Source organism: Cervus elaphus, chromosome 7 (genome assembly GCF_910594005.1).
Source record: "Cervus elaphus chromosome 7, mCerEla1.1, whole genome shotgun sequence".
Classification (NCBI taxonomy): Eukaryota; Metazoa; Chordata; class Mammalia; order Artiodactyla; family Cervidae; genus Cervus; species Cervus elaphus.
In genome coordinates this window covers 42,788,699-42,798,726 of record NC_057821.1, presented here as the reverse complement: position 1 = coordinate 42,798,726, position 10,028 = coordinate 42,788,699, and positions in this window count along the sequence as shown.

Genomic DNA, 10,028 nt, shown 5'->3' with positions numbered 1-10,028 from the left:
ACAACAACAGCAATAATGTTGGATGCATGCGTGTGTGTGTGTGTGTGCGCTAAGTCGCTTCAGTCATGTGACCCCATGGACTGGAGCCCGCCAGGCTCCTCTGTCCATAGAATTCTCCAGGCAAGAATACTGGAGTGGGTTGCCATGCCTTCCTAAAGGGGATCTTCCTGACCAGGGATTGAACCTGCAGGCAGATTCTTTACTACTGAACTACCGAGGAAGTCTGTTGGGTGCATAAATATTTACAAATATTTATATCCTCTTGTTGAATTGACTTCTTTATCACTCTGTAATGGTCTTGGCTTAAAGTCTACTCTGGCTGATTCACCTGGCTGTCCTCGCTTTTTAATTTTCATTTTTATGAAAATGTCAACGACACCTAGAGTGATTATTGATAGACATGTACTAGTTGCCATTTGGGTAATCGTTTTTGGGTTGCTTTGTAATTCCCTCATTCCTTTCTTCTCTTGCTCTCTGTTTTTGTGATTGAGGACTTTCTATAGTGGTTTTCTTGTATTCCTTTCTCCTTGTCTTTTGTGTATCTACTGTAAGTTTTGCTTTGTGGTTGGTTACCATGAAGCTTACATAAAACAACTCATGTTTATTACAGTCTCTTTTAGGCCGATGATAACCTAACTTCAAATGCATATTAAAGCTCTACATTTTTACCCTTCCCTCCCAATTTTATGTTTTTGATGTCACAATTCAAAACACATTATCATAGTTATTTTTAATAAATAATCATTGTGTAACCATTAACAAATTATTGTACAGTTGTTTTTAATAATTTTGTCTTTTAACCTTCATACTAGATTTATAAGTGATTTAGCCACCACCACTACAACATGAGAGTATTCCAAATTTAACCATATATTTTTTTTACCAGTGGGATTTATACTTTCATATGTTTTCCTGTTACTAATTAGCATCCACCTGTTTCAGCTTGAAGACTCCCCTTTAATATTTCAAGTAAGACCAATCTAGTGGTACTGAACTATTTCTTTGTCAACTATAATTTTGTGAGTCTCATGGACACAAAGCCTCACTGACTTTCAGAGCAAGGTTCTTTGGGGGCCCATCCCTCAAGTGGGTTTCCCTGCTAGCTCAGATCATAAAGAATTTGCCTGCAATACAGGAGACCCAGGTTCAATTCCCTGGGTTGGGAAGATCCCCTGAAAGAGGAAATCTTTCTCCTGGAGAATCCCATGGATGGAGGAGCCTGGGGGGCTACAGTTCATAGGGTCACAAAGAGTCAGACATGACAGAGCAGCTAACCCTAATGCAGGAGACATAAGAGACATGGGTTCAATCCCTGTGTGGGGAAGATCCCCTGGAGGAGGGCATGGCAACCCACTCCAGTATTCTTGCCTGGAGAATCCCATGGACAGAGGAGCCTGCTGAGCTCCAGTCCATGGGGTCACAAAGAGTTGCACAGGACTGAAGCGACTTAGCACACACGCCTTCAAGTGGGAGTCTCCAAACTGGGGGCACTGGATGTTGGGTCTTTTGCTCCTTGGAAAGAATCTAGGAGTTGTGAGTCCCCTCACTCCCATCGATTGTATGCCGCTGTGCCAAAGGTGGGGTTTAAGGCAAGAGTGTGTCTGAGCCTTTCCACCTGTTTTGATGTGGGGATTTTTCTCATTCACCTCATGTGCAGGGGTCACTCAGCTGTGTCTGGGTTTCTTCACTGGGAATTTTCCATGTGTAGCTATAGATTTGGTGTGTCCATGGGAGGAGATGAGACCTGGGGCCTCCTGTGTCATCACCTTGCACTGGAATTCCATTTCATACTTTGTTAAGCTGTGAGTGAGTCTAGGTCTCAGGACAGGCCTTGTAAACTGTGAAAGGCCCAGCAGAGGAGGGAACACGGAGGCATCACGGGTTCTCGAATAAGGTGTGTGGATTTCTGCGTCCTGTCACATCGTCCCTGCGTCCGGCACTCAGGAGAGTGCCCAGCTTCTGCCCACTCGCCGTTCCGTGGGTGTGCCCTCCCTGACCAGCTCTCACTGCGCTGTCCCTCTCTGCCACTAAGTGCTCCCTCTGTCCTGTTTCTAAACGGTTTTTCCAAACCCACGTTCCCGAACAGGGGAATGATCTAAGCAGTTGCAGAAGGTGGCAGTTTGGGGGTGTGGGAGGGATGGGTTGTGCCGGGGCTGGTGGCTCAGGCATGACTCTGGTTGCACTGGGAAAGGGAGCCGAGCTGTTCGGGGTTTGCCCCAGGGGGCCTGCCCTCAGAGCAGGGCCCCTCGTTGCTGTCTTTCCCCTGATCTCTTCTGGCTCGGGGTCCTAGAGGAGACCCGTGATCATGAGAGCCTGGGGGAAAGAGTCCCTTCTGCATCAGGACTGAACAGGGCCGTGCCTGGAGCCAGGCATGCCCCCCATGACTGGAGCCACCCCTGAAACCCCAGGGCCTTATCTCAGCTCCCTTGAGATTGGTGGTGAGCAAGGTGTATGTTCTGAGACCTAGGCAGATGGAGCCCTTGAAACCACTGTGAAATCATGACAAAAGTGAGAGGGAAAAGGAAATGAGCAGAAGGAAGGGGAAAAAAGCCAAGAGCAAGAAACTGGGAGGAGCGGGGCGGTTCATATTAAAGAAGCCCGCGAACAGACGGGCACGACTTGCTTTGGTGTGGGGACATAGCCCCTCTTTGTCATAAGGTGATGCTGTCAGACAGCATGCTTGTAGGAACACACTTCTTTGAAACCCAACAGGACATGTGTTTCCACAGTGTCTTTTTCTCTCTTAGTCTCACTGATTATTCATGGAGCTCCTAGTGGGTGCCAGATACAGTGCCAAGCAGTTGATATTATCAGAATAAATCTTCAAAAGGTTAGTCACTCAGTTATGTCCAACTCTTTGCGATCCCATGGACTGTATGTAGCTCACCAGGCTCCTCTGTCCTTGAAATTCTCCTGGCAAGAATACTGGAGTGGGTTGCCATTTCCTTCTCCAAAATCTTCATAAAACCTTGTGAGATAGACATTTTTATCCCATTTTAAAGGTGAGAAAAACCAAGTTCAGAAAAGGTAATTGTCTTGGGCAGGCAGCGGGGACAGCTGGAATTGAAGACTCTTTTTCCGGGGTTCTTGATCCTTCTACTTATGTGTATTGTCCCTCTTTCTTTGCTCTCTTTCCCTGCTAATTGGCAAAAGGTCATGATGATCATCACTTTCTCTTTTTTTAAAGGATTCTTTAAAATAATATGTGTTCATTTGGCTGTGCTGGGTCTTTGGTCACATGGTATCTTCGATCTTCCTTGTGGCATGCGGGATCTTTGGTTGTGGCTTGGAAGCTCTTAATTGCATCATGTGAAATCTAGTTCTCTGACCAGAGATTGAACCCGGGCCCCCTGCATTGGGAGCACAGAGTCTTAGCCCCTGGGCCATCACTGTCTTTCTTAAACTAATAAGATTTGCAAGTGCACACTCAAAGTTTGTTCATTCGGTAAAGACTTAATTGAATTCCTACTGTGTGCCAAGCAACATGGCTTCCCTGGTGGCTCAGTAGTAAAGAATCTGCCTGCCAAGCAGAAGTCATGAGTTCGATCCTTGGTTGGAGAAGATTCCCTGGAGAAGGAAATGGCAACCCACTCCAGTATTCTTGCCTGGGAAATCCCATGGACAGAGGAGCCTGGTGGGCTACAGTCCATGGGGTTGCAAAGAGTGGACACGACTTAGCAACTGAGAGTGCATGCATGCCAAGCAGCACACTGGCATGAAGACGTGTGAGTCACATAAGAATCCCAGGAAAAGCCCTTCTCCCCAGGCAATGTCTTCTCCTGATGTACTGCATCGCTGCTCCTAGTAGGGCTTCAGGATGTAATCTGAACAACGGCAGGCCAGGAAATTTAGAGCTGAAATTCCTTTCCTGTACCATCAGAATCATGTGGGTTTCTTAGAAAAATAATCTGTAGATGAAATACAGATTTCTTCGGTGGCTGGAAACCTGGGTCATGGCACTAGCATCACTGTGTGACTGCCCTGGGCCTCAGTTTCCCCATTTGTCCCACCGGGGCTTGGGCCACATGATCACTATGTGCTTCTCAGCTCTAACATTTCATCAACTTAACCAAGTTCTCCACTTCAATCTTCTGTCTAGGCGAATGAATACTGAGGCCCATTTTGAAAATGTGAGCTGTTGGTGAGTTTTTCTTATCCCTAAGCCTTAGGTTCTCCTGGTGACATACAGCTTCATCAGTTGTTTTTGCTTCTGCACCTCTGAGTCATTTGTCATTTGTAGGCACTTTATCTTTGTCATGGTTACCAACGTTCACTTCCATAAGAGAGAGGCACATACCCCAAATCTAGAAGTATACTTAATTATGAGCTATATGCTTTCCTCAAAAAACAACCTACAAGTCAAGAAACCACTAATGGAATCCTTCTTTCAATGTAGCCAAACCACTTGCATTATTATAAAGAGAGAATAAAAAGTAGAGGCAACATATTTTTGTTTGTCTAATCTGCATTTTTATATAATCAGATTACTTTCACGAGAGATGCAAGAACAGAATTTAAAAGTCTATTCAAGTTGGTACAGTTTAAGACAGGGGCCAGACACAATTTCTTTTTTTTCCCTAGAAACTTTAAAAAACTCATTTCTCTCTTCCTGCTGATTTGTTATCAATGGCGATATGTTCTATGCCAACTGTATATATCATACAGATATAATCCTTCACTGATCCTTCCAGAACAGCTACTGCTGTGCCCATGTCGTGGATGGGGACACTGAAGTTCAGGGAGGGTATGTCATCTATGCAAGTTCATTTGGATGAGGAGTGGGAGATGTAGGGTTCAAGTTTAGTTCAGTGTAAACCCAAATGGTTACCCTTTCTCTGCAAGGAAGGGAGAGTATCCATACACAATCGCTGCCTGGAAGCCAGAGAAAAGTGGACCAAAAAACCAGAGAGTTTAAAACACAACCAGACATTAGCAAGGAGAAAGTGGCTTCTGTAAGGCTTTCTCCACAAAACAAGAAGGAAGAGGAGGCTAATCTCAGCCCTGCACACCTTTATATGAGTTAGTAAAGGTTCCCCTTCCTGGCTCCCAGGTAGCTCAGATGGTAAAGAATCTGCCTGCAACTCGGGAGACCTGGGTTCCATCCCTGGGTCAGGAATCCTGGAGAAGGGAATGGCTACCTACTCCAGTGTTCTTGCCTGTAGAATTCCATGGACACAGTCCATAGGGTCGCAAAGAGTCAGACATGACTAAGCAACTAACACTTTGACTTTCATCTCTTCCTCGAGGGGGGTACCCCCACATGCCAGTGGACTGTTGTGTGCAGGAGGGCTGACCTTTCACCTCTTGTATGAGGACCCTGGCCTAGGGGACACTTCGGACATCACTACCCTATGGACAGAGAAGAGGAGGTACCAGTAGGCAGAGAGCGGCCCAGGGTAACCAGGAGGGTCTCGGAATGTTGGAATGGCTGGAGACCAGAAAAAGATGGCCGTATTTATTTCATGATCTCCAAATATTTATACTTCTCACTCTTTCTTTTACTTTGCAAATAGTTTAGTGGGCAGAGGGAAACTCTTCTTATGGTTGAAGAGGTTTAGCTTCATTTCCAGATGCCAAGTCAGTTACAGTGTGACCACACTTCCCAGAAATGGTGGGGCTAAAAGCCAGGGCAGAAGTAGCGCACGGTTCTTCTTGTGAATTGTCCCAATGAAAGTTCAAGGAGGCTTATAGGTATTCCCCTCTGACAACTAGGCTGCTGGTCTGACAGTTTGTGCCTGTGACTGTCTGCTGTGTCTTGGTTTCTCCTTCTCTGCTTTCTTTAGCTCATTACGTCTCTGCACAATCTGTGATGTTTGGGCTTTAATTAATAATAGCAATAATAAATAATAATAATACAAAGATGGAGATGGAGGAGGCTGAGGAGGAAGGAAAAAACATCACATGGACTAAGATAATCTAGTGTGAAAGTGTTAGTTGCTCAGTTGTGTCCGACTCTTTGTGACCCCAAGGACTGTAGCCCCCCAGGCGCCTCTGTCCATGGGATTCTCCAGGCAAACAAGTACTGGAGTGGGTTGCCATTTTCTCCTCCAGGGGATCTTCCTGACCCAGGGATTGAACCATGCCCCTTATGTCTACCTATATTGGCAGGTGGATTCTTTACCACTTGGGCCACCTGGGAAGCCCCTTGACACTAATAGGTATTTCATAAGTGTTTGTTTCAGGAATAGGTGAATTAAGTTATACATTGGAAAAAATATCTGAATCTTGTTGCAAATATGAGGGAAAACTGTGAGAATGTGTGTATGTAAGTGTGTACAGTGAAGAGATGGTGGGGAGAGGCAGCAGAAGGGGAGAGTTATGGAATCTGAGAGGAAGTGGGCTCATCTGTCTGCTCAAGGAGCACTGCCTGTAAATCAGAGGGAGAAAATCATTGATGACTTTTGCCATCAAACTGGGGATGTGGGGAAAACCTCAAAGTCACTCAGTGAGAAGGGTGGCTGAGATGGGGGCATAGCTCTGTCCACTGCAAGAAAAACCCACCCCCCAGTTTGGAGGGAGTTCATCAATTTATTCCTTCCCTTCCCTGCTAGCAAAGGATCTTGTCTACTTTTCTGGGTCCAAGATAATCAGAGAAATAACCTGGGCCAGAGGTGGTAGTCAGGGGCATGGGAATGTGAAAGCCTTCTTTCTCCATTTTCCAGCTTTCCTTACCGTTAAGTTGTGGATTGAGAGTGGCTTTAAAAATTCATATAACAATTAAAATAAGATACTTTTAAAAAGCAAATGCCAGCATATGGAGTATTGGCATATTGGCTCACTCTCTCTCTCTCTGCCATCTCCTCCCTTTCTCTCCTTCTCTCCCCTCCCTATGCCCCTATGCACATCATGTATTCCTTTTATTCCAATTCATCTGTGGTCTGAGTGAGGTATTTGTAACGAAGCTGGAGCCTTTCTTCCTGAATGTGTACCTCGGGTGCTGCAGGGCAGAGGTCCCCAACCTTTTTGTTACCAGGGACTGGTTTCATGGAAGACCATTTTTCCATGAACTGGTGAGGCCAGGGATGGTTTTGGGATGATGTCATAGCTCAGTTGGTAAAGAATCTGCCTGCAATGCAGGAGACCCGGGTTTGATTCCTGGGTCTGGGAAGATCCCCTGGAGAAGGAAATGGCAACCCACCCAGTATCCTTGCCTGGAGAATCCCACGGACAGAGGTGCCTTGCAGGCTACAGTCCATGGGGTCGCAAGAGTTGGACACGACTGACTGACTAAAGAGAGAGAGAGGGACATTGCATTTATTGTGTGCTTTATTTTTATTATTATCACATCAACTCCACCTCAGATCATCAGGCATTAGATCCTGGAGGCTGAGGGACCCTGTTGTAGGGCACGCCCAACGAGTGGATTGATCAGCCCCATAAACCCATCTGTTGTGACTGAGGCTTAAATGGAAGGTGAACTTCACAGGAGACTTCAGATGGAAGGAGTGGTGGGAGGAGGTGCCAAGGGGCCAGCATCCCAGATAGTGAGGGCAGGAGCTGTGGGCCTCTCCCTTCAGGAAGGACGCGGGCAGGCCCTCAGGGGCGACCCGGTGCCAGACCAGAGGGGAAGAGAGGTGTGCCCCTGGGCGTCTGGGACAGGACAGCGGCTCTGGGGAGCACCACGCCTGGCCATGTTGGTGGCAGGGATGGGGTGAACCGTCCGCAGGAGGGCTCTGAGAGGGACAGATTAGATGGGAATAAAGTGAGCATCACCATGTGAATTTCACCTGACTTCCAGATCACTCTCCAGGACACCCTTCAATAACAGCTTTGGGGAAAATAAACAGAGAACTAGGTCCTGCCTCCTCTCTCATCATACTCACAGCCCTTCCTGTCACTTTTGGAAAAACAAGCAAGTTAGTTGCCAGCAAATTCCGTTAACTTAGGCACATTTCATTTTTGCGAAGTTGAAAATGCAAAAACTGGTTTTGGATCCACAAGACAAGACCCTCTGCTTACAAAAGCCTGATTTTCCCATCCTTGGTGTTTCTCTTCTAAGAGATGGTATGACAATTCTAAACCACTCTGTTAAACTTTGTTTCCGTAGAAAGTTTATTCGTCTACCAAAGAACTCAACTCGTTCTCCAGGGAATTAAGGCCAGAGGAGAACAGGAATGGTGAGTGCGTGTTGGATTTATCACACTCATGTTTATGTGTGTGACGGCCGTGTTCTCCCCTCCAGCATGTGTGCACCTTAGTGACTGCGTCACGCTAGTATTTATGGGGCCCTGGTCGTGTGGGAGGCACTCAGCGACCAGTATACAAAAAGCTCAACAGTTCTAGGGCAATTACAGGGTTTCTGACACAACGTAGCACATACATACTAAATCTCTCTCTGTGTTGTGAGTGGCTTCGAACATTTATTAATACTGCTTCTCAGAGCTGTTTCTTCATATAAGCACAGAATTATAACATCCTGCCTCCTGATTTGCTATACAGTAAAATTACCTTAATTGGGCCCAGCATTTTGGAATTTGTATTAATTAAGGCACGTGATCTTATTGGGTAAGAAGTTTGAATGAAGGGTTGTAATTTAGAAATCTGTAAGTTTATGAGATCTACACTTATTACACAATGTTTGTACAAATGAAATCCTAGATTCATTTAGCTAATTTTCCTTATTAGTACCCCATTCATTTCTGAGTTTATAGCAAAAAAGAAAAAAGAAGAAAGAAATACTGTAACATAATTATTAGTGTTTCTTTAAACAAATCCTAGAGGAAGAATGTTTTTTAAAAATTAATTCAAATGAGGCTCACACTCTCCCATTTCTCAAAATAATAAGAGATTTTACTCTATTTAATTCCAGTTCCTCGGCAGCTCTCTTTACCCATGTGAGAAGAAAGTTAGCGAAGCCTTGGGGAGGAGACGTGCGGTTCAGAGCGACGAAGCTGAAGCTCTGTGTTTCCAGGTGCTGTTCGGTAGGCGCCGTTTCTTCCTCCGGACCTACCATGGCCAAGAGCCACGTCACCTTTGCTACTGACTACAGCTTCCCCTTGATCATTACATGTGTTCATTTCCTGGCCTGGTTTTCCTACAGCAACCAAAAAAAAAAAAAGTCGGACTGTCACCTTCCTTTTCCCACAGCTCAGGAGTCTGGACACGTTCTGATGAGGCTTTATCTAAGGGGGTGGGTACGGGCATAAGGAGGTGTCGTAAAGGAAAGCCTCTCCCACCACCAGAAGCTCCCCTTTGGCTCACCTCCTCTGGGAAGCCTCCCTGGGACCCTTACCAGGCCTGGATGAGTTGTTTTTGCTCTCTTAGTGCACTTAGGAGCAACATGCAAAGAATAGGAGTTTTAGAGCCTCACAGCCCAAGCTGGGATCCCAGGGCTAATATTTGTAGCAGTGTAACCTTAGGCAAAGTTCCTGAGTCTCTTACAGTCTCTTTCCTTAAACAAAGTGGATAATAAAACTTACTGGAGGGTTTTGTTCTTGTTTTTTAGATGCTTAGTCATCTTCAGCTCTTTGCCACTCCATGGACTGTAGCTCACCAGGCTCCTCTGACCGTGGGATTCTCCAGGCAAGAATACTGGAGGGGGTTGCCATTGCCCTCTCCAGGGGATCTTCCCAACCCAAGGATTGAACCCGCATCACTTGCATCTCCTGAGTTGCAGGTGGATTCTTTACTGCTGCACCACCTGGGAAGCCCTATGGGAGAGTAGTAGGAGGATCAGAGAGAATTTGCTTGAACATACATAGTACCAGAATAGATAATACTCACAAGTGGTAATTCTTTTTATTTTGACAACACTTCCCACACTGTTCTCTGATCATGTTTACCTATCCTATCTGGCATCTCCTCAGGATTGTGAGCTTTTCTAGAGGATATTTCTCTATCCCTAGACGCTGGGACAAAATCTGGCATAGAGGGGATATTATATGAATGTATTTTGGATGAGTGAATCAATGAGTCCATGAGAATGCCTGGATACATCTCTAATAGCCTGATTTGGTTCATCTATTGTGGAGCAAATTTATTTCTTGAAACACATTGATAAAGAATCTGCCTGCTAATGCAGGAGATGC